The 26,644-nt window shown below is 31.3% G+C and overlaps 1 long non-coding RNA gene across 2 annotated transcripts in view; it reads left to right on the forward strand.

Annotated features, from left to right (window-relative positions):
* The window catches only part of LOC108559880, a 90,084-nt gene that overhangs the window by 16,006 nt on the left and 47,434 nt on the right, over positions 1 to 26,644 (forward strand). For both annotated transcript variants that reach the window (XR_001890950.1, XR_001890951.1), the window contains exon 2: positions 584 to 1,188. This is a non-coding gene — a long non-coding RNA (uncharacterized LOC108559880). The remainder of the gene's footprint in view (positions 1 to 583; positions 1,189 to 26,644) is intronic.

Below are 26,644 nucleotides of genomic sequence, written 5' to 3' on the forward strand. Positions count from 1 at the left end.
TTCTTTTGATCATTGAAGCACTGAAGCCTCTGTGCTATCCCATTTTAATGACAGCTATTCTACAAAAGTCACGTATATTTATGATGTCTCCCCTCATTTTTTTTTTACTTCTTTCTTTCTTGTTATTTATCGTACATAATTGGTTCAATTTCTTGGTCTATATTCACAATTCATGAATAATTTAATTAGAAAAAAATTCGTTAAAAATTTCATTAAGTTAAATTCTTTATCATTATTTTTAATTTCAATTTGTTTATATATAGTTTCAATTCTAAAATGATTTATTATTTAATGTATTAAATAATGATACTCTACATCAGCGTTTCTCAATGTGAGGAATTGGTGAAAAACTGTTAGTAATTGAGTAGTACAACTATAAAAAAGGTTGAGAAACGCTGATCTAGATAATCTTCTACTCGTTGTATTACTAGATTTGCACATATTTCAAATTAATATGAACATTTTATTCGTAAGTTTGTATGATTTTTTTTAAAGGAAAATTTTTAATAATGGGATGTTGTTGATAGGGATGTAGATTTTTTTGGTTGTTAATTGCGTACTGATTTATCTTGTTTTGTTTCAGATTGATGAAGTAACTGAAAGAGCATGAATTAAAACCGGCAAAGCGAGAAGAGGAGGGTAAATTGTAAAGGGCTGGATGGACGTTTGGTTGGTTGGGTAGAGGAGGGAAAGAGTGATGCTGGTGGCGTAGCAAACAAGCGTGGAAATAGTTCGTTGATTATGATGGCGGTGATGGAATCGTTTGCATCAATTTATAGTTGGGCCGTATCTCCGCACTACAAATACTGAAGTTAAATGAATTTAAATGGCTCGTTAAACTTTTAAGTGTGATGATGGCCATCGTGATGTCCCCGCCGCCCCCGGACCGCCGCTCCCGGCTACCGCACACTCCAAACGCGGACATCGGACCGACTGGAATGAAACAATCTTCCTAATAGTGCATGCACTTGTGTACTGTGTAGTTCAGTGCGCAAATGTTATTAGTTGTTCGTTTTTATACATAGTTTTCGTTCAGTTATCCCAACCTTTACCCCACACGGAAAGAAAATAAGGGAATTAGAAAGAATGGCAACCTCCCTGACAGGCGTAGGCATCCTCTGGGCCACCTTGTCTCTAGCTGCGGCTCTCCTCTGCTGCACCGGCTTCTACCTACCCTTCTGGATACAGGTAAGACTTTACTCTTCAAACAAATCTTACAAAGAACTCTTTGATATATATAAAATGGTTGCAAATAAATAAATAACTAATGTATCAGTGAACCGAGGCAAATTGCAGTGTTCTAGTTTCCAATATCGTCGGAGGGCTCGGAATTAAATTTGCACACAAATCACCCGCGAAACTTTCCGCCCATTTTGTCCAATTCCAATCGCAGACATGTAACAATAGATGGACCGAACAAAATAAATAACTAAAAAAAATGTAATAGAACAGAATCTGTTTTGCTTGTCGGCGAAATTGCCAGGAATGTAATGCAATGAAACAAACCGCGCTCCATGTCGATGATGCATCATCATCATCATCGTTCCACGTCATTAATCCGATTAATCCGGTATAACCTTGGAGGCATTCGTTGAACTCGATTTGCGCTCGCCAAACCAGATCGCATGTGGTTTCAGTCATATCTGAATGTGCAGAGCCGCACCTGTCCAGATAATTGCACAAGACGCTTTTGTTTATCTCATTGGAAGTTTTAACGCGTTCGCATTTTTCTCTAATTATTGTGACTGGCCTTTAAGAGATTACAAGTACTAAGAATAATAAGTAGTTGATTATATTGCGTATATACTTCTTAATATGAATGGAAAAAAATGCTCTTAAACAATGTAAGTTTTGTTCCATGTTTCCAAACAATTGATAAGAATAACAGACATATTTTTTTTGAAAATAACTATGTTATTCAAGACAATCCAATGTTTATCTAAAACTTTTTATTGTATAATGAAATTATTTTATAAATGACAGAAATACTTCTACCAATAACCATTTGGTTCAATTTTAAAATGTTTTGTGACATTTGTTTATTTAAGTTGGTATTACTATGAGATATCATATCTGTCTATTCACTGTAAACATATTCAAAAAATTAAATGTTAAAAAACTAGTAGTTAGTAAGTTTAACAGACATTTATGTCTTAGGTCATGTTACTTAGATATCTCATTGTAGTATGGATGTGGTCGTTATGAATGAAAAATAATTTCATTAATGATTACGTTTATTGAAATTGGTATGACTATGTGTAATCCTTCCTGTCAATTCACTGTCAACGAAATTAATTACTACCAACTATTCGATCAAATATAAATGTTGGTACGCTTGAAAGACATTTATTTCTCATGTTACGTGTAGCATGATACTAACATACAAACTATATACATCATGCATTCACATCGTGTCGTGTAGTGTGTATATACAGCTTTAAAGAAGAATCTACATAATGTAATAGAAGGGAACGAAATTAGCTCGGAAAGATTACGTAACGACAATGCGTAAGCGAAATTACGTTACGTTTCTTGTCCTGTCGTCAGGGACCGCTCGTCGTGTCATCATCATCATCGTTGTCATCCGAGCCTCCTGCGATCGAAGGACGGCCATCCAGCAATAATGCAACTATACACATCCGATAATCCGTCGTAATCCGTTTTGGAACATTATCCGACAGCCGTTCGCTTAAGTGGCAAAAAGGGCACTTTCGGTGCAATTAAGTTAAATCGATTTGCTACGTCAGATCCTAATGATACCCGAGTTTCATACTACCCAAGTATACAGAAAACTAAAAGAAAACTCTATAAGAAACTTCGAATCGACGATAACGTTCAGACAATAATATAATTAATTTGATGCAACATTACTTTCAACCTCTCAAGTATCTAAATTTCAATAGATATTATTGTAAAAACAATACCAAAAATAAAACTTTATAGCAGCGTTTAAACTCTTTGCTGTAACCATAGATTGACAAACGGTGCTTAATATGAAATATCAAATGTTGTCCAGTGATAAAAAAAAAAGTAGACTCAGTGAAATTTTATGTAGTTTTTTTAATCTACTTGATAAAATATTGTTTTTATTGTTAAAATTTATTGTTTATATTACATAACATTATTATCATTAGTTAACATTCAGCAAATTATCTAGTAGTTAAGTGCCCTATTGCAGTTTCCATTAGTTACATAATAATAATGTTTAATACAGGAGTTTCAAACTTGACCTATAAAATGTTATGCATTAAGATTTTTATTAAGTAATTCAAATAATCTCTTTTCATTTATTTCGTTTACAATTCTTTAATCCTTCAGTTTATTTTCAAAATATATATGATCTATTTACGTAATGAATTAATTCTTTTCTGAATTGTTCCGTACACATTATTAGTTCATAAAATTAGAATCAATTTACTACCAACTTATACACAAAATTGGAATTCGTAAACTGAGAAAATAATTAACACAAACTGAAATACCTAGTTTATTGATACTTTTTGAAAACGTTAACAGTTTAAAATTTCTAATTGAATTAACAAACATTCAGTTAGTTAGTTAAAATAAACCTGTTTTACGATGATCCTGATTCTGCTATAGGACCGTTCAGCAATTTCGACTGATATTATATATATATAAGTAAGCAATTACTTGCTTTAAGTTGGTTTAATGTTTATTGCTATAACGAATGCCGTCTGCAGCCGAAGCCGCGACTGCTTTGCTTCAATAAAGCCCCAATATTAGTACTTATACATGCACGTCGAGTTCGCAGATTAGACGGATTTTATGACCTATCAAGGCGAATTTGTGGCTTTTCCTCATTTTATAATTAATCCGCATATAAAGCTATGCACTTATATAGTTCTAGTTATATAGCCATTATTTCGAAATGCCGTGCATTAGTCTCATTTATATATTAATCTGGTGCTTCTTTGCTTTTAACACGAACATTTTTATTTTTCATCTTATAGTTATATTAATGGATATTTAAATGGAAAGAGGATTATTTAAGGAATTAGGAAAATAAAATAACAAAAATTATTACCTAGTAAAATTGAAATACTTTATTAATGAAATCCAGAATTATTAGTATTAATATTGATTAAGTAGCATTTTTTTAATTCTATTTTCGAAACCACCTTTTTAATCATTTATAGTTTAAAATCCTGAAGGTGTTTTAACCTAAAACCACACTTTTATACGCTATCATTCCAATGTTTATTAGTTCCAATATCAATTTAAACCTTTGCGGCGGATATATTCGCCCCATTCTTTACGCTTCTGAAAAATTACATACAAGTTTACTGTGGTGGTGCACACATCGAATTTTAGTTCAAAGCGAGGCGCCACTAGTCTTCTTCAGATAGAGCCCTAAAAGCTTTGATTTTAGTTCTCTAGAGGTGCTACTTGTGTTACAGGAATATACCACAACAGTAATTTTTTTTTTTTGGGCGGCTCGTAGGTCTCGTGAGGTATAAATTAAAGAAAATTTTCAGGAGGAAGTGAATATTTCGATAATTCAGCAGACGTCTGTTGGGGGCATGTCTTTAGCAAACAAAAGAAAAAAAAATATGAGCGAGCTGCTGCGTCTGCGGATGGCAAGGTAAATAAAATGCGGGGGTTGTTTAAGTCGAATGAAGAAGAGGATGCGAAATTATTTATCGCCTGCCACTTAATGGACCCATCGAAACAACCGCAAGACGTGCTCCAAGGTACTAAGCTTCCCTCATTAATTATACACATTTTCCCATAAACTTCAAATACGAAATTGAAAATCAATACTTGTAGTTTTACCTCCAACTACAATCACATTTCTGCAAACTATTATACTGAATAGTTTTGTAACTATAAACAAGGAATTCGCTATATTATATATACACTAGAACAGAAGGTTTTTCTCATATATTCAAATGGGAGAGTGGATAAAACATTGAGATTATTTCTAGGAATATGAATTGCACTCGGGGTGTTGTTTTTGTTGTTGTTGTTATTGCATAAGCTGCGCATGCAAATTTACTGCACGTTTCTCGTTTTTGGTTATGCTGTCGACGACAATATTGCCACGGATTTCGTCCTGAGAGTACTGATCGTCGCTCGAGGTCAATGCACGAAAATTGCGGCAAGTTCGGGAAGAGCACTTGGTTTCTGGGACCTTAAGATGCCGATACGATACGTTTATTTGTCCTCCATCCTCAGACAAAAACAATTAAAACTAAGTACATTACGTTTTCTCATCTCAAATAAGAAAATATTGTACATTTAATCTAGAAAAAGTTACTTTTTACATTACTTTGTATACATATTATATTTATTTATATATTATTTCTTGATAAACTTTTCACTTCTTATACTTATTTATAAAATGAAATCTATCCTCTCAATGCTTAATATTATTTCATAAAGGTGAATTCATAATTATTTCAACATCTTATTTATAGTTGGAATCTGGATTTATTATTAGAATTGGCAAGTGCTTTGCATATTTATTCATCTTTAAAATATGAATTCCGTCAAAATTCAATATCGTTTGTAATTTCTTCTAATTGTTAATTTATATTAATTATATTTAAATTACTTATGAAAAATATTACTTTAGTAACGTTGATTTCTTTGTTATTATGTGCAAAGTAAATTGTGATTCTCATGGAAACGATCAACGTCACAATGACATATCATCATCAAGATGACTTATTTACATCACGATGATAGATATACGACGTTAACAGTTATACGTCACGATGATAGGTCTACGTTACGATGACTTTAGAGATATGTCAAATCATATAAAACATGTTACTTATAATGGATTCTCTTGAACAAATAAAACAATAGAACATTGTCAAAATTAAACATTACAATGGTCCACGTCATGATGATAGAGCATTACTTTACAATGACAGGTCTATATTACTATGACAAGTCTACGTCACGATGATAAATATACGACGATGACAGGATTAAATCATAATGAAACGCTTACGTCACCATGACAGGTTTACGTAACGCTCATTATTCTACGTTACGACTTTAGATATACGTATTGACATATTGACATGTGGTATGTCTGATTGAATATGAATAACTTTTTTCTAATTCCTGTGAGTTAAATAAGTGAGAAATTCATTGTCAATTTTGTTCTTAATGTAGGACATCATTTACTTTTCATTCATGTATTTTTTTCAAACGGTTACCTTACAAAAAGCTGATGGATGTGTGTGCACAGGAAAAAATGTATGCGGGGAAAAAGGAATGTACATAATGCACGGTATGTGCGAGTTATTTGCAAATTGGAGAGATTTGAATTCAGCGCGAGTGGGCGCCCGAAGAATGCACATAATAATGGGAATGGAAGGAAACGCTTTGAGATGAAAAGGAAGTCCTGACGAATGGAGATGATGATATGCCTTTTTTGACGAACAAAACAAAAAATATAAATAAAATTGTGGACGCGTTCGGGCTCCATTATTAAAAGAAAAAAAATATATGATAATTTGAAATTCGCGCGCGCGTTTGAATTTTTGTGTGTGTGGCGGGGGGTTGGTCATTCGATGTTTGTTATCAAGCGAATCGATTGATTGTTAATGCCCGATTGTAATCTGCCAGATTTTGTAATAATGAAATACGGTTGAACCAAAAAAAAACACTACACCACACACATCACATACGTGAGCTGGAAAAATGTTGCACGAATTATTGGGCCGTTTAGATTCCACTAGAAAAATATGAATAAAAAAACACTTTTGATTGGCATATTGTGTGAGCGCATGTTTTGCATATTCATACAAATTCCATCATTCCTTCCATACATTTTATTTTTTGAGTCCAAAAACGTTATTTTCGACCGTGTCAATCAATTCGCAACGCGTTAAACTCTCCATCTCATCCACGTCTCTTTCCATCCAATTTACACATTATTTCTATATTACTTTTTTTTATACTTTAACTCACAGAGTAAAAAAAATACATGCAGATTTGTTAACCTGGAGATGGCGGAAAATAATCCGATCTCTCTCTCTCTCGTGAAGCGTTGACTGAAAGCAAATATTAATTACGAAGAAAATCTTGGTGAATTCAAATGTGTCTTTGCAGTTTGCTGAATGCAGTTTTGTTTGCATGCGGAATTGAAATTTAAATGTAAATACGTTCATCTCGTTCATTCTAAATTAAATGCTCGTGTAATTAATAAGTATTACATTTATTTACCATACAAATGTAATAACAAAATGAAACTGCTTCAGGAATAAATACACTGAAAGCCCTTTGCTTGTTTCATTCATAATATTATTATTTTCAACTGCACTTTCGATGTTTACTTGTATATTTTATGCACAACCTAATTTCTCTTTTTTTTATTCCTTAATAATTCAGTGTTTGTATCATCTGACACAAATACTTAATTATTTACAAATTTCAGTTCTACAAATTATTCACTGAAATATAGATTTATTATTGCTTATTTATTACTTACATATATCATACAGAAAGAATTCGTATTTAATGAAAAAATGTATACTTTATTTATTCAATTACATTTTTACTCTTATTATGTAAATTTGCTTCAATCATCATACATTTTATAAAATAATTGTAAATATGTAAAATTATTTCATATTTAAAAAGCAAAAAATTAAATTCTAACTTTTGTATATTAACTATTTGTGTCTGATCCTTAAGATTTTCGTCTTCTTCAATGATGATTGATGCAGTGAAATGTATGTATATTATTTTTTTAAAGAAATGTATTTATTTCATAAATTTTGTTTTTTGATTGCTTCATTTTGATCTTAAAATCAATTTCGTGGTGTCTTTTGAGAAATTCAGTACATATTTTATGTTTTATAATTATATTGTCTATATGACATATAAGTACCTGATGTTTGTATTAATTCGCATTCTATTGTAATTTAACGGTGGAGATTGATTTTTTTTCCAGTATTTTCAGTAGAAGCAAAGCAGTCGCGGCGAGAGGAAGTTATTGTATAGTAGAGTGTATTTTGTGTCAAAGTGACCTGTCTATAGTAAATGCATTCTTGAAATATTATCAATATTTGTATTTTAAAGTGGAATAACTTTGGTTTTCCAAAAATCAGTAATTCTGATATCTATTATGCACCACATTAATACTGTGAATGGAAATATAACAAAAAAGTAATATCATACTTATCCATAAAAGATGCCCAGTCTGTTTTGAGCAGTAAAATCAGTTTTAAATGATGTTAAATTCATTAAATTATAAGAATGAATGTGTGTTTATTACAAAAATCAATAATTTATTCTATTTTTGAAATATTTAATAAAGGGGTCATTTTGACCCATAGGTATTAGTACTAGTGTTTTTTTTCATTTGTCCGTAGTACAGGTTAATGATGAATACAGTTGTAATAACTAATGAAGAAAAAAAAATAATTAGTTATAAGAAACGTGTGAGATGAATATTTTGTCTAATAAGGATGAATAATGAATGAGGTCTATAGTTAATTGGAAACGTGTTCTACTTCGGAATATACGGTCATTATTTTACGTTTTCTAATATGTAAAACTATTCTATGTCTCGATGAATATAGATGTAATAATAAATGAGTTATTGTTAGTCATTAGTAATAAAGTATTTGACATGCTGAAAACTCTTTGATCATATATGGTAGCTTCGATATTGGAAATGTGCAGAAACGAACGAGCCTATATACAGAGAGTTGTCCGGCTTTGTAGGTTTCTCGTGGATCGATTAATATGGAAATGCCGAGTGTGAATGGCGGTGAAAGTCATTTGTGAATGAAAAGGATGGTCGTGGGTTTCGGTAACATTGCAGCCGGTTTATTGACTCTTCGGTGGATCGTGGGTGTCCGTCGTCCCCAATAGCATTTGATTTAAATGCATAATGCTACTAAGCAAACTGTGGATAACCTCATTGTATATAAAATGTTGCAGTTCAGAGTCCCACTGATTGCCTTGCCTCGCTTTGCCATGCCTTTTCTCTTCCTCCTCTCGATTCTCCTCATCCTCCTCCTTGTCTCTCGCCTGCATTCTGTCTGCAAGGAGAAGAAGGTCGATGCGCCGACTTAAACTCAATAACAGTACAGTCATTGACAGCGCCTTCAGTCTAGTACAAAACTAGAAATTACTTGGTTATCTCGTACATCCGAAACGAACGCCAGAAATCATTACGTGATAATGCAATCCCCACCAAGAATTGGAAGGAATAATTGAACGCCCCATAAATTTTATCCCCCAAATATCCGAAAAATACTTCTTCTTTTTTTTGTGTAACCCACCATCAAATGGGTTGCCCAAAGCCGAAACCCTAATTGGGATAATTACGGCTTTCGCCCCTCTCGCAACGTCATTATGTTTTATGAAACGCTAACGCAATTAAACGCCGCGCACTTAACATAATTCGTTGTTAAACGCAATTATAAAGAGCGGAGAAAACGAATTTCCACCCAACCCCTCTTTATATAATAATAATAATCATCGTCGTAATCATCGTAATAATTAGGAGTTGTTACATTTTTTTTTAATTTAATTTAATTTTGTTCTTGTTACTGCATCGATTTTTTGTAAATTCCGTGCGGAGATGCTACTTTTTTTTTGGTCAATTTAAATATTCCATTATTAAAACTTTATGAACAGGTCCGGCCGTTACCATGCTGGAAATTAAATTTAATCAGGTCGAAACATGGAACAATTACATCGCGTATTAAAAGTGCACAATCGCAGCGGAAAACTGTTGAGCATCCGCTCACCGCGCTACACTATGTATATTCTTTTTTCTGTTGAGTTTTATTTAGTTTTTTTTGTTGTTTGGTCGAAAATTATGTTTTCGGTATACGAATAAATTACAAATTTACAGCGCATTTGCATGCTGTTCTTGCTGTTTGATGTTGCTGTTGTTGTTTTTTTTTGGTTCAGTGGTCGATGGAAAAACCTTTTTGCGAATGTTTATCCAATTGTATGTCGTTCTTTTTGTTTTGGTTTTTTTTCGGTGCTAGTTTGAAACTTTTTCATGCGTTTCATGCAAATTACGTCGGTATTTTTAAATTGCCAACCAATGTTAATTCATATTTCACAAATATTCTGGTTTTCAGTTAAAATAAACAAATATTTCAACACAATTAAAAATCAAAACAAACATCAATCATATATACTATTACTGTTCTTCATTTTTTTTAAATTTGTTTGGTGTTGTTTGAGTTTTTGTTTCATTGGTTTTAGTAACTTAGCAACTGTTAAATAATTCAAAGAAAGTATCAAATATCATGAAGTAAAGTTATATCATGAAGTAATATTCCATTAGTATTGTTTACAGAAACTAATATTATATATTGATTTAATGCTGAAAAAAATATGAAAAATTTATTAACAAATTATTTATAATGATCTTAATTCTTAGTAACTTTATTATTATTTATAACAACTAATAACAAGAGTTACAAGCAACTGTCATCAAATACATAGCAACCACAAATTTTCATTTTTTATTTTTTTATAAATTAAATTAAACAAAAACTTTAAATTATTAAGAAATATTTCTGTAATTTCAGTTTATTAAAACCATATATTTATTATTCTTTGGAATTAGAGTAAATAAAACAATTACTATAACAATTGCATAAAATATATCATTTGCATATTATGTAATATTTCTTGATTTTCATTTATATTTGCACATTTTTTTTTAAATTAGAGTAAAATAATACATAACACTATATTTATAAATGAACAGTGGTTAATTTGTCAAAAATCTATGTTTTTTTTTAATATTTCACTATTTTCTGAATATTTGAAAAGATTTAGTTTAAATTTAATCTTGAAATCTTTCAATGAAGCTCGAACGGTTTTAAATCGTTCCAATCGTTGGAATATTGTGCCATTGTCCAGTAGATGCAGGTAATCAATCTTTTTGAATGGCCTTTGAATCTACTCTACTGAAATCCCTAACTGAATGCATTTATAACTCTTCCTACTGTTGCAAATCATGAAGTGTATTCGTTAAATTTGCTGTACGATTTCCACGATGTAACTGAATTTAAATCTTTCATTCATCCACGTATTTCATTTTAAAGTACGTTTATTTCATTGCACGTATTTATTTATACAAGCTTCTACAATTTTGTATAGAAAAACTATAAACGAAATTATATAAGAATTGATGTAATCATTAAACATTTATAGTGGATTTATATACAATAATTTTTACTTTTAGTAAATTCATTTTATGATTATAATATATAATGCTTATTGTTTTGTAATTACACATATTTAGTTCATCTTTATTAATAAAATATTATAATTAAATATAATGATTCATGTGTGTAATTAATCCTACTTTTGAAACATATATTTGAAGTTTTATTAAGATAAAAACATCTTAAATTTAACATTGTTTAAATAGATGTCGCAATTTGTTTATGGTAGTAGCAAATTCCAAACTTTTCAATCTATGACAAATAAATTTCAAAATTCCATTTAACCCTACAACTCAAACGTTTATAAATTCAGCACGAATCCGGACAATGCATGCATACTTCATTATTTTTTTTAATTCTCTGTCTGGTGTTGGAACGAATGGCAGATGAAAGTGTACCCCGATTGTAATTCCCAACCGAATGAATCCACTTTCATAAACCAACAGTTTTGACACGACGAATTATACAATTAAACCGCACGAGCGTTGCATAAAAAAGGAGTTTTGCGGTGGAGCGTCAACAGCGACGTGGAGGAAAAACGCAGAGAAAAAATGATGGTAATGCGTATAGCAATAATACGGTCAGTCAGCACAGGATGCACATTCAATCCGCTATTTCCGCCGAACGAATAATTTGCATACCGCACCAAGTTTTCCGCAATTTAGTGTCAAGTTAATTAAATCCGTGCAGATTTTAATTAAAACCTCTTTAACATTCGCAAATTTCATTTCATTCGATTAATTTTCCAGCGGAAATTTTCCCCGTTGCAAAGGTTTGCAATCGCTGTGAATGTTACATTTGCACGTGCTTTAAGGAAAATCAGTTTTTTAGTAAATTAAGGATATTTATCTGAAAGTAGTGTTTATTTTAGAGTATATATAACTTAAGTTTGGCTTATATATAGGCGGATATATCCGCTTATGCAATATTGTAATATGCGATGCGCCACTAGTCTTTATCAGACAGAGCAGTAAAAACTTTAAAGTTAGTTCTGTAGAGGCACCACTTTTGTTACCGAACATAATATTACATAGCAGTTGAAAATGCGTGACTAATAATTTTGTTATGTAGAAATTTTGGTTTCGTCAACTGAAATTGAAACATTTTTATTTTGTTATTCGACGGTTTTAGATGGTTTATAAAGTTATACAATTATAATATGAATAGTTATTAACTTTTTGTTGTTTACATATATTTGTTACAAAAAGTCCTTTCATTCCTTTGAGATTAAAGATATTAAGAACTAAGATTGAATTTTAAGTTGTATTTCGAATGGCATTGCAAACAGATTAATTATAACATTTAGTAGGAATGTTTGCAGCGAATTTCTATGAAGAACAAGTTTGAATGCTGTGCATGACATAAATGTTGTGGTTATTAGTCCTCGCGATGCGGAAACGACCAAGGGCATATGTTAGCAGCATTTCTGCAAGATTGCATAGCTCAGAGCAAATCTAATTGGAAGACGCTGCACTGACGGATTGCATAAAATCCTTGAGACCGTGGGTGTAAATTCAAGACTGCAATAAATATTGAAGTTTGCCAGCTAAGGGAGTAATCAAGTTAAGCTGCATACCAGTATTTCACGTTGATGTTGATGATGATGATGGGAGCGCTGGAAATGAGACGTTCGTCAATAATTTTGCGATTCCGGCAAGAAAATACATTTAATCGGATTTAGTTAGGGATGGGGTTGGTTCAGGAATATTACATATTAATTAATCAAGTGAGCAGCCCTGAAGGGGTCGGTGCGAATTGGGTGGATGTGGGCGGTTCGGGTCTACTGGAGGGTACCAAAAACCGACCACCCGCGCGGATCGGAGATGGCGTAATTTGTTTCGGAGCAACTGCAATTTACATTTCTAAATTGAGCTCACTGCATCACTAATCTGGTCACTGCTTATGAGACTGGGGGCCCGGCGGACGTGTCGAAAGTTAAGCGAAAATCATTAACTGATTAATTTCCAATCCCGCATTCCGAACAGAAACCACCAGATATTTCCTGCATCCGCAACTACTTCAACTATTCCAGTTTCAACTAATCTATCCATACTCTACGGACTATGTACTTAATCATGTAAATATACTCAGCACATGCAAAGCAAACACATTTTGTTTCAAGTGCATATACATATTTGACTTTATTTTATTGTTATATAACTTCAATATTTTGTGTAACATATAACATAATTGTTTACCATAGATTAAGTTGACATTTAAGATTTTGTGGCGTATTTCAGTAGCACAAGTGGCGCCTCTATAGAACTAAAGTCTGCGCCATCACTGTGGTCATACATACAATTTTGTAGAAGCGAAGTTTTCTGTGTAATGGATATGGCGGATATATCCGCCGCGCAGACATAATAACTTCAGGACTTTACATTTACAGCACCTCCAGAATAATATAAAAGTTACTATTTTATTATCGCTTTTCTTTAAGTTATATTTATTTGAATGAAGAAACATTTAATTTATTATTCTGCATAGGGAAGATCTAATTATTAAATACTGTAAATTTTTCAATACAAATCACATTTTGTACGAAAATTCGTTATACAAGATTTTTTTTATTGAACATTTTTTTTTTCATCTAAATTACAGAAAATGTATTAATTATTCCAAGAATCTGATGTAATTTAAACAAAAAAAAATGTAAAAGAAACTTGATAGAGCTGTATAATAATTGCGTAATCAATATTTTCGGTGTGAAACGGGACGGGTAATAATTACTTGGGTATTATGTTGCGGCGCGGAATTTGAATAATCCAAATTCCAATCCGATTCGATAAGGCTAATTAATCATAAACATGTAAATTAGGCTGCGAAAATTTCGCAGGGCGCGTTTCCAGCTGCGGCGCAGTTAAATTCGCCACTTTGGAACCACCGACGATGACGATTTTGAAATGCTCTGATCGTTCCGATGTTTTATTTAAACTGTGCTGCGTTGTTTACAATTGAAACTGAAATCGGGAGCGGCAATTGATTTGCACGGACAGCAGATTATTTCATTAATTCAAGGGACATCGCGTCATTTACGGCCGATGGCTCCATTATAGTGTACCATTCGGAATTCGCAGCTCGCCCGACGAAACTCGGTGGAATTATGGACGGCAGAAGTTTCCATTTTGGATGGTGGAGAGTGGAATGGCTTTCAGAGCAGATTATCACGACGATGCTGCTGCTGCTGAGGTACGAATATACTACGTATGTCGGCTAATATCCTCTGCAGGATGAGTGAGCGCCATCGCTTCTGGCCAATTTGGGAAAGGAAATTTTCAGCAAGATCAAACATCAGCATGGGATATAGGGTAGGGCCAAAATGAGCGCAATAAATTTAATATGTGCGAGTTAAATAAGAGGGGGTATTAACAGTGGAAGAACAAAGTGGCTTTAAAGCTCGACGGAGATTGTGCTCGTCCTCCCTTTACTCTCTCTCACTCGCACACACATAAATATATTGTACACACAGGCAAATGCATACAAACACACACACACACACACTGATAATATATTTACATTGAATTCGGGATAAACCGAGCGGAAGGGACGTGGAAGTGACAAATCTGCTGGTTCACGATGCACCGACCTCCGAGACCCTTTCTTTATCGAAAGAACTGCAAAATTTACACAACGGAAGTGAATGCGAAAAAAAAGTAGACACCGCTTGGAAAGATACAGCCCAACTGGTCTTGCGATCGGACAAACAACGAATTCCTTTAATAAATTTAAAGCTCTGATTTATACCTAAGTAACTTTCTTTGTTCAACATTCCTTGAATCTTTTCAAACTGCAGGTCACAATTTTTACTTGGAAATTTTATGTTTGCACGTTTGAACCTATACTCGAATACTAATTACTAATTACTAGAAAACTAACAAATTTCAAATATACGTTAAATATGAATATTACAAAAATCTACAGAGAATAGAATTAACTATCACTTATTTCGTAGTATTTGCAATTCTTGTAATAACTCCCTAAACTTGGAGATGGTAAAGAAAAAAACTATAAAAAATAGAGTCGTTTTTTTTGTCAAAAAAAAATTCAATTATAATAATCATATAACAAATCTTCGACTTTAAATGGAAGTGGTTGTTGCCTACTTGATTTAGGAATCTATCCTAAGCGATAAAACAAGTCTTATTGTATTTAACAATACAAATATAAATTATATTGTATCTGGGAATATGAATATTGTAAACTTTAATTTTGATTTAGTTCTAAAAGAGTAGTAGAAGAGCATTTTGAAGCTACTCGTGCGGTTTCAGCGTAACTCAATTCCATCCTTTCACTATTATCTAAATTAAATGTAGCGACTGGTTTTCCGTTTTCAGAAAATCAAGTAGTTTAGAAAGAGATAAAAGCAAGTGACGAGTGAATTCAATAGAATGCGACACGGTATGTGTGTTTGTAGGTGAGAGCAGAGAGAGAGAAAGAGAGTGAGGATCGGCTGAAACTAATTGAATGAGGCGGTCTAAGGGTAGCATTTACAGCTCCGGGGAAACTTACTTAAATTACCATTTACCAACACTAAATTAACCCACTTCCTTAATAGATTCAGTGCATTGTTCCGCAAATGTTATGTTAATAGATTTCAGATAAAATTATAGTTGAATAAAAGAGAGAGAAGCTTAACACGAAACATTATATATGTATGATGGAAGGTGGCGGATGAATATTAATACCCTCGAAGATAAATTGGTTTGGAATGGAGAAGATGGGAACCGAAGAAGAAGAAGAAAAAGGTTGAAGATGTATGCAGTGTTGGGGAAGTAATTTATAGGTGAAGGCCTGGGATCTAGATGGCTGCTGCTACTGCTGCAGGAGGATGAAGCCCACTTTCATCCTGTTTCCATGAAGATCGAATCAATTAAATTAAATCGAAGGACAATGGAGAATCCTAAATGGATCAGAGCGTGGCTTCGACTTCGATCCAATAATTATTATCTCAATAAAATTAAAGAAAAATAAAAGCGTGAACGAGGAGTCCGACCTACAACAGCATTCTTCGTATTGGTTCCTCTCATTCCTCACTCAATTATCGATTCTCTTAATTTACATCCGCACTAACTTATTTATGCATGGGGAGTCCTTTGGCTGTAGGGCCAAATTAAGTTTTCACCGCGAGCGTCGCGACGCCCTTCTTCAATTCCCCTTTCGTCTCTTTCAAGAAGAAAAAATAGACGTCCAAAAACACGCGCGCTCCACCCTGTGGCCAAGTGGCGACGAGACGAGAGACAGAAAAAGAAAACAACTCTGGAATAATGGGAGAAATGCAATTATTTCTCCACTTTTCGATGGGAATTCACATTAACGGCGTAATTATTTTCGAATCGATTTCGGCCCTCGCAATTCAGACTTTCCTCCGCCTTTCCTACCATTTTACATCGGTTACTGCCTTTCTTCTCTTTTCTTATTTCAATTAAATTCAGTTTTGGACTTAACTATCCCAGATAACACTCGCACTCATTTATCGACTGTCCACTAATTTTACTTCTCACATTTATCAACCCTTTAGCTCTTGCATCTTCATAAATTCTACAAATTTTATGCCAAGAAACGCATAAACAATATTTATTAATTATGGTTTAACTAATATGAAATTTTAAATTTTTAAAATGTCGAAAAATGACAGCTGTCACTTTCTGTCAAATCCAGTGTCTTCTTGTGTCAAACTGAGTTTTACTTTGTGTCAAAGAACTTGTGAAATGCTCTTAGCAATTGGGTTAAGTGTACATAAAGTATAAGTTAAGATATATTTCATCAAAACAAGTTTAAATCCATTAAATTAAGCAGTAAATCAGCAAAGTTTGTTACATTGATCATATTGAAGACATAATATGAGTTAATTGTCTCGTGATAGAAAGCAGACAACGCTAATGAACATAGTGTGTGTATATCTGTGTGTGGTGATCGACGATGGAATCTATTTTTGCGCTGTCTACACAATTGTTTGATGGATTATTCATTGACGTTGAAGGCAGAGCATCAATTTGGATACATGAATATCACCAGATGATAAAGCAATGAAAAATTAACGGTCGTCGAGGAACGATCCGATCGATTTTCATGTGTGTCCCTCCTATTCAGAATGCCACAGTGACTGTGGTATAAAGTGTTAGGATAGTCAACATAAACCTCGTCATATATACTGTATTGTCCATTTCAACAATGTTTATCAAGGGTTTACGTTACGACACCGTAAAATAAAGATACGGCTGTAATCGTTGGTTTGTAACAATGTTTAGGTGTCATTAAGTAAATGCGCTTAGTTTTCAATAGAAATAATTGATTTTGCAACAGAATCAAACTACAATTCAATTGCTTGAAACTTCAGATTTTTCACAATAATCCTCATATAGTTTTATATATTTATTTTAAATTAATTAATAGTCCTAATTTGGGTCTTAAGAAAATAATAAGTTAAAATTTATAATTTTTAAGATATTTTCTTTGCTAATCTATTTCAAGATCAAACATCAATTAATATACCCTTTTCACCGTGTCGAAGATTTCCGAATCTGCTGAATATTGTATCAACATTCTCACTATGACTATAATCCTCGTCTTCAGCATGTTTACTTTCAAACCTTCGTCAATTATAATCCAACCTGTAAATCTGCTATCCTCTTTAAAGTTTACTTCAATGTCATAAATTTGTTAATTACTACTTTAACATTACATATATTCATTAAATTTTGTATAAACATAAAAAAGTATTTCCTATTTTTATGTTTAACTCAATTGGAATTAGAGTAATCAAATATAAAAAAAGTACATGGATAAAGTAAAACACTAGAAATTAACTAGCTTATTAAAATTAAAACAAAACATATTTTTAGGTTAGATTAAATGAGGTTATGTTAGGTTTGACTTTGCTAATTAAAATTATGTTATGTTAGACTTAGTTTGATTATATTTTGATATAAGATAAATTTATTTTATAATTACTTGCTTAGATTATTCATAATGTATCAATTAAAAACAAATGTATAATCTGTGATAATTGGAATTTACAGAATATCGAGTTTTAAACGGTTTTGTGCATTCATACGGTTACACGACGAAACGTGTATTCATTAATTAGTGTTTGATACTTTGATTTCGTTTGAAAATATCGGTTTCGGTCTGCGAGTCTCGCTGCATTTCTGCAATTAATTCAGCGACTGGAGCAGCAATAGCAGCCGCAACAACAATAACAACAGTGTGTAGGAACGTCAACAACACTACAAACATTGGAAGCATTCAGTAATGAACGGCAATAATGCATCGATGACGATTGAAATTGAAATTTACTGAACTTCAATTACCGTTGAATTTACATAGTTTGAAAACATACCATTCAGATAATTCGTATTGTTTTTACAGTACTTAATTACAAAATGAGCATTTTTTTTTGCAAACTTCATCAATTGTTCATTTAAAATTTATGTGAACAATTCTGTAAAGTACTCAATTGTATATTTTTTCATAATGAAATTACAATTCAAACTAATCGATGATAATGAAAATTTTTATTTTGTGTAAAGTATATCTTCTTAATGTAATTAAATATTTATATTTGTTCATTTAGCAAAAACTACTTCTATAATAATTTAAACTGAAGGAAACTAAAATTAAATATTTGATCCTTCCTGAAGAATTAGTTGCTTAAAGCAAATAATATCATTTTGAAAGTACCAATAGTAAAAAAAAATGTTTTCTTTAGTCAATTATCTACCAATTTTGGTACAAGATGGAAAATCAGTCGGAAAATATCCAATTAAAAACAAAATTTATGTGGTCCAATTTCGGCAACCATTCTCTAATAGTTGGCATGCCTGAATTACATCTTATATCAGTGACATTGCGGATGGAGCAGAATTACATTCTGTAAATGCATGTATTCTGTGATAAAATTTGGAAGAGGTGTACGCCTGTGGATAATCCCAGTTTATGTGCGGAGGTTGCTGGTATATCACGGACTTTAAATTCGGCATGTTTCGTACGAGAGCATGTGTTGAAAATTGCTTTCCGGTTTCGGGGCTTTATATCCATATCCACGTTGCATGACCCTCGTTCATGTTTGGCATAAGTAACTCAATTCTGCAGCGGCAGCTCAATTCCTACAGCCTACACATGCAATATTAATTGGTTTATTAGCCCAAAAAACGCATACATTTTGATGCATACATCAAGCATTCATTCAAATCCAATTAATTAACGACTTTGAACAGCGAAAGGGAACAAGATTATATTAAAAAAACAATGTTATTATTGAAATTATTGCTGTTTATAAAACACACAATTCACTTTTTGCATTCGATAAAATCCATTTCAATGTGCCTCTGCACAAAACGTATAAATGTATTATACATTTTCTGCAATAAAGATGATTAAATAAATACGTTTATCGAATTATCCTTATTAAATTTAGTCCCATTTACGAAATATAATTTAATTCGTTTGTTATGTAAAATATGCAACGTTTATTTAATAATTCGATAAATAAATTAGGATAAATATTGCAATAAATGTTAAAAAATAACAATATGTACATTTAATAAATACACGATTTTATGATTATTAATTTCTGCAGATGTAAAAAATATCTATGTTTTTTTAGTTATTTTTTTCTATTTGTTATGAATACATTACTCAATTGAATTTTTGATTTGCTTACTAATAATGTATTATTTTTGGTTTACAATTAATGACATTTTTCGAGTTACGACAATCTCGACTTTGCACATATAACGAAATAATCATCATCAAAATAGTTTTTAATGTATTTTTTTGTAAGAAATTCAATTTACGACCATTTTTTACTATTATAATTCTTTGAGGACGAGAGCCGTATTTTTTTTTTGTAGAAAACTACGCCATTTCATAGTTGTTCAGATTCTGACCAAGCACCTCAAAATGTTAAGTGCTAATTATATATTTTTTTTTGTCTTTTGTAACATATATATTTATAATTATGTTACAAATTATTAAAGAGAAATTGTCGAATATTTCATAGTTTTTTTTCATATTATTGTATATATTTGTTTCTGTTAGAGATAAAACTGTTAGAAATAACTGAGTTCAAATTTTGTAGTTCGGTGTCCGAAATGTTTTGCAAGAGCTGAAAGGGTTGGAGTTTCGAGTTTTAAGACTATACTCGTAGCAGATTGCATTGAGTTATCGAAGCTCCCATTAAAAAGTTTATAACTTCCTTATACACTTCCTCGAGTTGAGAAAAAAGAGAACTAGTTCAAAGAGCTGGTATTTATCGATCTCTGTGTTATGTAATTGTACTATAATTTAGATGTTTTTAATAGGATTTAAACATAGTTTTAATATGAAAATTCGTGAGATAATTATCATTCACTAAATTGTCTTTATATAATTTAGAAGTTTTTAATTAGATTTACTTTGTGTGTTGAAGCTGAAAATTTGTGAGATTATTTCATAAATATTTTGCATTATTTTAATGGGAAAATTTACAAAAATTGAAACTGGTAGTTTTTTGTAAGTTTAATTTATGAAAATGTCCACGGAATGGCAGTAATAAAAGTGCGGGAGAATTGAATTTTAACGGTGGTTGGAGGGAGTTTTCCGAACGGAATTGTAGGGTGGACATTTAAGTTCCCCGGGCAGAATATAATCGTGGTAGTGAAATAATATTATCGGTTGCAATTCCACTCGTCTCTGCTAGTGGAAATCGTCTAGAAGGAAGAGGAGAGGGAACGTAAAACGTCCCAGCCTCTAATCACGATGTTAACGGCAATGTTTGTGCTCGTAAACAATTGCCGAACCAACAAAGTTGCTTACACAAGCTTCGCCCCAAAATGAATTTCGTCCCTCCGTCACAAAAAAAAAAGAAATAAAAAATAAAAGCGCTGAAACGAGAAGTGAAGGAATTTCAGCTCCAATCGAATCAACGATTTCTTATAACGTATTTCTCGAGCAGATTAACAGAGCGTAAATGTTAATTGCAACCATAATTCAGGTAAATTCCTCTCCGTTTAAAGTAATGCCTCTTTACCGTGTCTTCATAATTAAAAGTTGCAAACGAAAATAGGTTTCGCGCTCTCCGTGGATTAAAATTAATGAGCAGATTTAGGACATGAAGAAGGTTACGACCAAAAAAAATAAGGGCAAATACACGGGAAAAGCGCATTAAATAATTAAAAATACTTTGCAGTGCTTGCAAGGACCAGAGTCGTTTTTTTTTGTGCACGCGCGTTTTCTGTACCCTTTTACCTCTGCCAAAGGTGAACACAATATGCGAAAGGGTCTGTTTACAGATGCGAGAGAAAAAAAATATACATTTGTGTATACAAAGAACTGTTTATCAAAGGAAAAGTGGCGCTTTCTTCCTCGCGTTTATTTCTTTTTTTTTCCTTTTGGTCCGTGTAATTGGGGTGACTCGTGGCCCAGGTCAATTAACAGAGTTTTAATATGGATGAAGTGAACTCATACTAAATTTAAGTGTGTTCCAAATGTTTTTAATAAAACACTTTTTTTTGATAATCCATAATATTTTTACTTTATTAGTAAGTATTATCCTTTACTTACACGGCGATTTCGTGGGCGCCGGTTCAAATCCTGGTTAAGCCAGGCTCTTTGGGTGTCCTCTTGGGTATCCACCAGGGAATATTATCCATTTAATGTCAATCGTGATCTTAAATTTATTCATTGTTCACATTGATGAACACAGTGTGAATAAAATTATACGACATAAAATAAAAAATAGTAATTTACAAATGAACGCCCTTAGCAGCAACTGTTTACTCTTTCGATGAAATATTTCATAACATTGTTGGGAAATTATGCCAATTTAAAATGTCAGTAATTTTGGGACACAGTTTATAAGTAATCCTCTTTTATCCATCACATTTCTTTATTACTTCTTAAATTACAATATAAAAGTATAATCAATTCAATGTTATTTTCCCAAAAATTAATTGATTATACTTTTGTAGAAAAAGAATTATTCATAATATGTAATATACATAATTATAATTATTTAATTTCACAATTTGTTTGTAAATAAGTTTCACATTTTTTTTTATTGTTTGTGTTTAAAATAATTTATAATAAAGTATTAAAAACAAAGAGAAAATACACCCAAATATTACTTTTTTTTATAATATTATGTAAGTGCTACGTATTGATCCGAACGTGTATTTACATAATAGTATTTACAGCAAATCCCATGATTTGATAAAACTTTTGTGAGTTTGTTCAACGGATTAAATAGAGTTAATTTAATTCTGCAAAAAATGGATAATCTCTCATTTAAAGGCTTTCAGTTTATTAGATTATTAAACTCTTAATGCATCCTCTCTTTTCGAGTTTCAACTTATTTATTGTACAAGTAATAATATATTTACAACAGAAATCATGCATGTTTCAACGTATAAAATAATTTAAATTTGATCAATTAATAAACTTAGAAAATTAAGTTTATTATATGAAATTACAATTTAAATTGAGAAATTTTATGTAATAATGAATAGTTTTAATTATTGATTTTTTTTTGTAATTATTGAGTAGTTTATACATATAATAATTCTTAAATTAATAGTAAGAATTTAATATTAATATTTCCGAACTCGTAATTGGAATATTTTTACTTTTTTGTTTATGAAAGTTTCCTAAAGTAAAATTTTGATATTTTAAAATTAAAAAATATAAATCTGAATGTTAGTTTCTTATGCTTGACTAAATTTATTTTAATTTAAAAGAAGTTGCATTTCCAAAACTTTCCTTTACATATGTTTAATGTTGTAAATATCGCATTTGAATTAAACAAAGGAACACAAAAAACAGAAGGAAAATAGAAAATATTTAATAAATTAATATACAATAATAATATTATTTTAGTCACTAATCATTTATGTAATTGTATATTTTTCTATTCTTAATAAGAGAAATATATAATTAATATTTTGGAAATGATAATGTAATAAATTTATTCCGACAAATCAGTTAAATATAAAAAATGAGACTAAAACTGTTATAATACAAAAAATCTAAAATTGCTATTTTAAAATAAATAAATTTTAAATTATTAGTTTCCTTTACTCAACTAAATAAGACATACTTATAATCCTTAAAACATTGCAAAGCTAACAAAGGTGTATCATAAATTTCTATTGAATGATATTTCGTCTTTATAATATTGAATAATTTACATTTTAATGTATTTGCATACTTAAGAAAATATTCAGTAAGAATTTTTCGATGCGAGTTTAATATTTAAAGAACAAAATATGTGATTAAATGTTATGAGAATAAAATGTTGTAAATATTTATGAATTAAATAAAGTTAGAATGAAATAAAATAAGAGAATAAGAAAATATATTTGAACTATAGGTAAAAAAAAATATGATAATAATGTAATTTTCATGAAATAAAAATAGCTTATAATGAAATAAGTGTATATTATTTTTAATTGGATTATAAAATTTTAATTATAATTATAATTACAAAATTATATGATAGTTATAGATTTTCCTCATTTTCTTTCCACCTTATAAACCATTATCTCTCATACGTTTCGAATTGCAACCGATGAGGCAAGACGTTCCAGATCGCCGGATCCACTTTTTCCCATTCCCATTTTAGTCCGTTACTTTAACCGCTTGAGCTCCTTCCATCCAACTCTAGACAACCTCATCTCCACGAAAGTTCCGACACGATTGTAAATATGTCGGCTTTGCATTTCCCCCATTCAAACTAATTCGAGCACAATCATCGAGTTTGCCGACGAATTCAATTAAGGACGTATATCACATAGGTAAATGGAAAGATCACCATCGTGGAGCTCGAGGTGCTGTGATACAGTTTTGCAGAGTTTAATCATGCCGTCGCGGATGGTAGACTTATGTAATTTGGTAGGTATAATGTTATATATCAGGGGGCTTCGGGGCGTGCACAGTCTGGGTCCGTCACCTCGAGAGCAGAAATGATTAGATAAGAGCAAGAAGCCCGGCGTCTTAGGCATACGTGTACGTATGGTGATACGAACGGAGGAGGGTGAGAGACGACGGAAAATCGATGGGCACGACGGAGCAGACAGGAGTCCCCCCTTTCTTTTTTTGTAAGAAATATGGATTGTAATCCAATATCGGAGATGTGCCTCGCACCACCCATCACACCACTGCTACCTGCAATTGCTTTTCGATTGCTTGGTATTGGATTAAGCGGAACACCGGAGCGAGGTTTCGAAACCCTTACGAATCCACGGATCATCGTAGATTGTCAGGACTGTGCGAACAACGTTCTCTCTCACCCGTAGTCCTTCTACTCGTCCTGTCCTGTCCAAAGCGGATTATGAAATCGTTTAATTCTGGAGCTGTCCACGTACCAAAGCATCCCTATATTACTACAATGTTGAGTAAGCTGGCGCCGCTCTCCGACGGACAAAAGCATCAAACAGGAGAATATCAAAAAGCCGATTACCGCTACCAAGAAGCATCAACAAAACATACAATGTAGAGAAGAGAACTTCAAACTTTGCATTCGCCTATTGATTATTCAGCAATATTTTTGAATAAAATGAAGAATTTTATGAAAACTACATTGAATTCTGTTAAGATACATTTTTTTTTTGTTTGCTAACGGCGTTTTCTATTTGGTCGAATATTTTCATCTCTTATGTCGTAGCAATATTTTGGAAAGAAAATTAAGCATTTCAAGAAAACTTAAATTTATTTCAAAATAATGTCCTTCTCATATGTTTAAATTCACTATTTCGTGACAATTTCAATCACATTTTTCACAGCAATAGTTTTGAATAAAATGAAAAATTTGATGAAAACTACATTGAATTTTATTAAGTTTCATGTTTTTCCTTGCAAATACCATTTTCTCACTAAATATGTTATATATTTTAATTTCTTATTTCGTAGCAACATTTTGTAAAAAAAAAATACCAAGAAAACTTTTATTAAGTATCAATTAATTCTTATACTATTTTCTTGAAATAATTTCCTGTTAAGAAGAAATAAAACTTAATGATTTTATGAATTCTATAAAGTTTCAATTAATTTACTTACAAATATATATTTTGTCCAATAAATAAGTTCCTAAAAACATAAAATTTTGTTGTCTTAATGTTTTTAATTTTGATATGAAGACAATCTGAATTTACACATACCAAGAACCACAAACAAAACATAAAATGTAGAGACTTTAAAGCTTAGCACATTGATTATTCCTATTAATAAGTGTGTCAGCATTTCATTTTAGATCACATTTTTTCACAGCAGTTTTTTTTGTAATAAAATTAAGAATTTCATGAAAACTATTTAATCACCAAATATAATCTTATTTCAATATTTCGTGACAATGTTAAGAAATAAAACATAAAGATATTATAGATTCTATAACGTTTCAATTAATAAGTTCCTGAAAACATAAAATTTAGTTTTCTTAATGTTCTTGATTCTCTTGTCTTATTGTGGACTTTATTATAATTAAATTTATTATAATTTACAAATATATATAAAATGAATACTTTGAGATAATAAATGTATTGATTTAATCAGTTCAAAACAATCTAAATTTTAATTTATTAAAACTGAAACATTATTAAATTACATTAAATAAAAAAATATTTTTAGATAATTAATGATTTTAAATTGTTTGAAAACTTTGATCATTTATATATTAGTTTAATACACTAATTAATATGAAAGCATGAATACTACATCAATTAATCAATTTTCAGAGAAATTCCATCTGTAATGATTAGTTAGAAAAAAATAAATATTTCTTATAAATTAAATGGATTAGTAAATGTTCTGCATTATATTACATTAATAATTTAAAATTTTGAGTATTTGGAACAAATTTCTTTCATTAATTTCATTTCATTTTTCTTTCATTAATTTCAAAGCGAAAAAAAAAATAATTAAAAAAGTATTGTTGAATTTATATTTATCTAATGGAACGTTCTTGGATCATGTTAAAGATATATATTGGATCGTGTCAAAGACATGCATTATCCTCGATGCAAAAGTAGATTGACTGTCTGTCGAATCACTCGATAACGCAAATGCTCGAGAAGACTCCCATTTTCCTCCGCGCTTGATTCTCCCACAACTTCGCAATTTACTTATTCCATACAAATGGGCGAATCCACTTTGCAGACTCTAATAAGTGGAATCACTTCGGCGGAGAAGCTTATAAACCGGGAATTCGCTGAAGCTAATGTGTATAACTATATGCAAACAGTGTGAGATGCGACACTCTACAAAATCACTTGACTTTTTATATTTATAAATAAAAACCAAACATTAGATTCTTATTTTATTATACGAAAGAAATATACTTTATATAATTTACTTACATTTATTCTTGTTTGTTTCAGGTAATTCAATAAGATCAATCATGAGTAATTTATGGAATAACTAAAATAAGTAAGATAAACTTCGTGATATATTATGTAATCATACAGTGATAAATTTGGAGATGATCGGAT

This window comes from Nicrophorus vespilloides, unplaced genomic scaffold (assembly GCF_001412225.1).
Source record: "Nicrophorus vespilloides isolate i.1.1-1 unplaced genomic scaffold, Nicve_v1.0, whole genome shotgun sequence".
NCBI lineage: Eukaryota > Metazoa > Arthropoda > Insecta > Coleoptera > Silphidae > Nicrophorus > Nicrophorus vespilloides.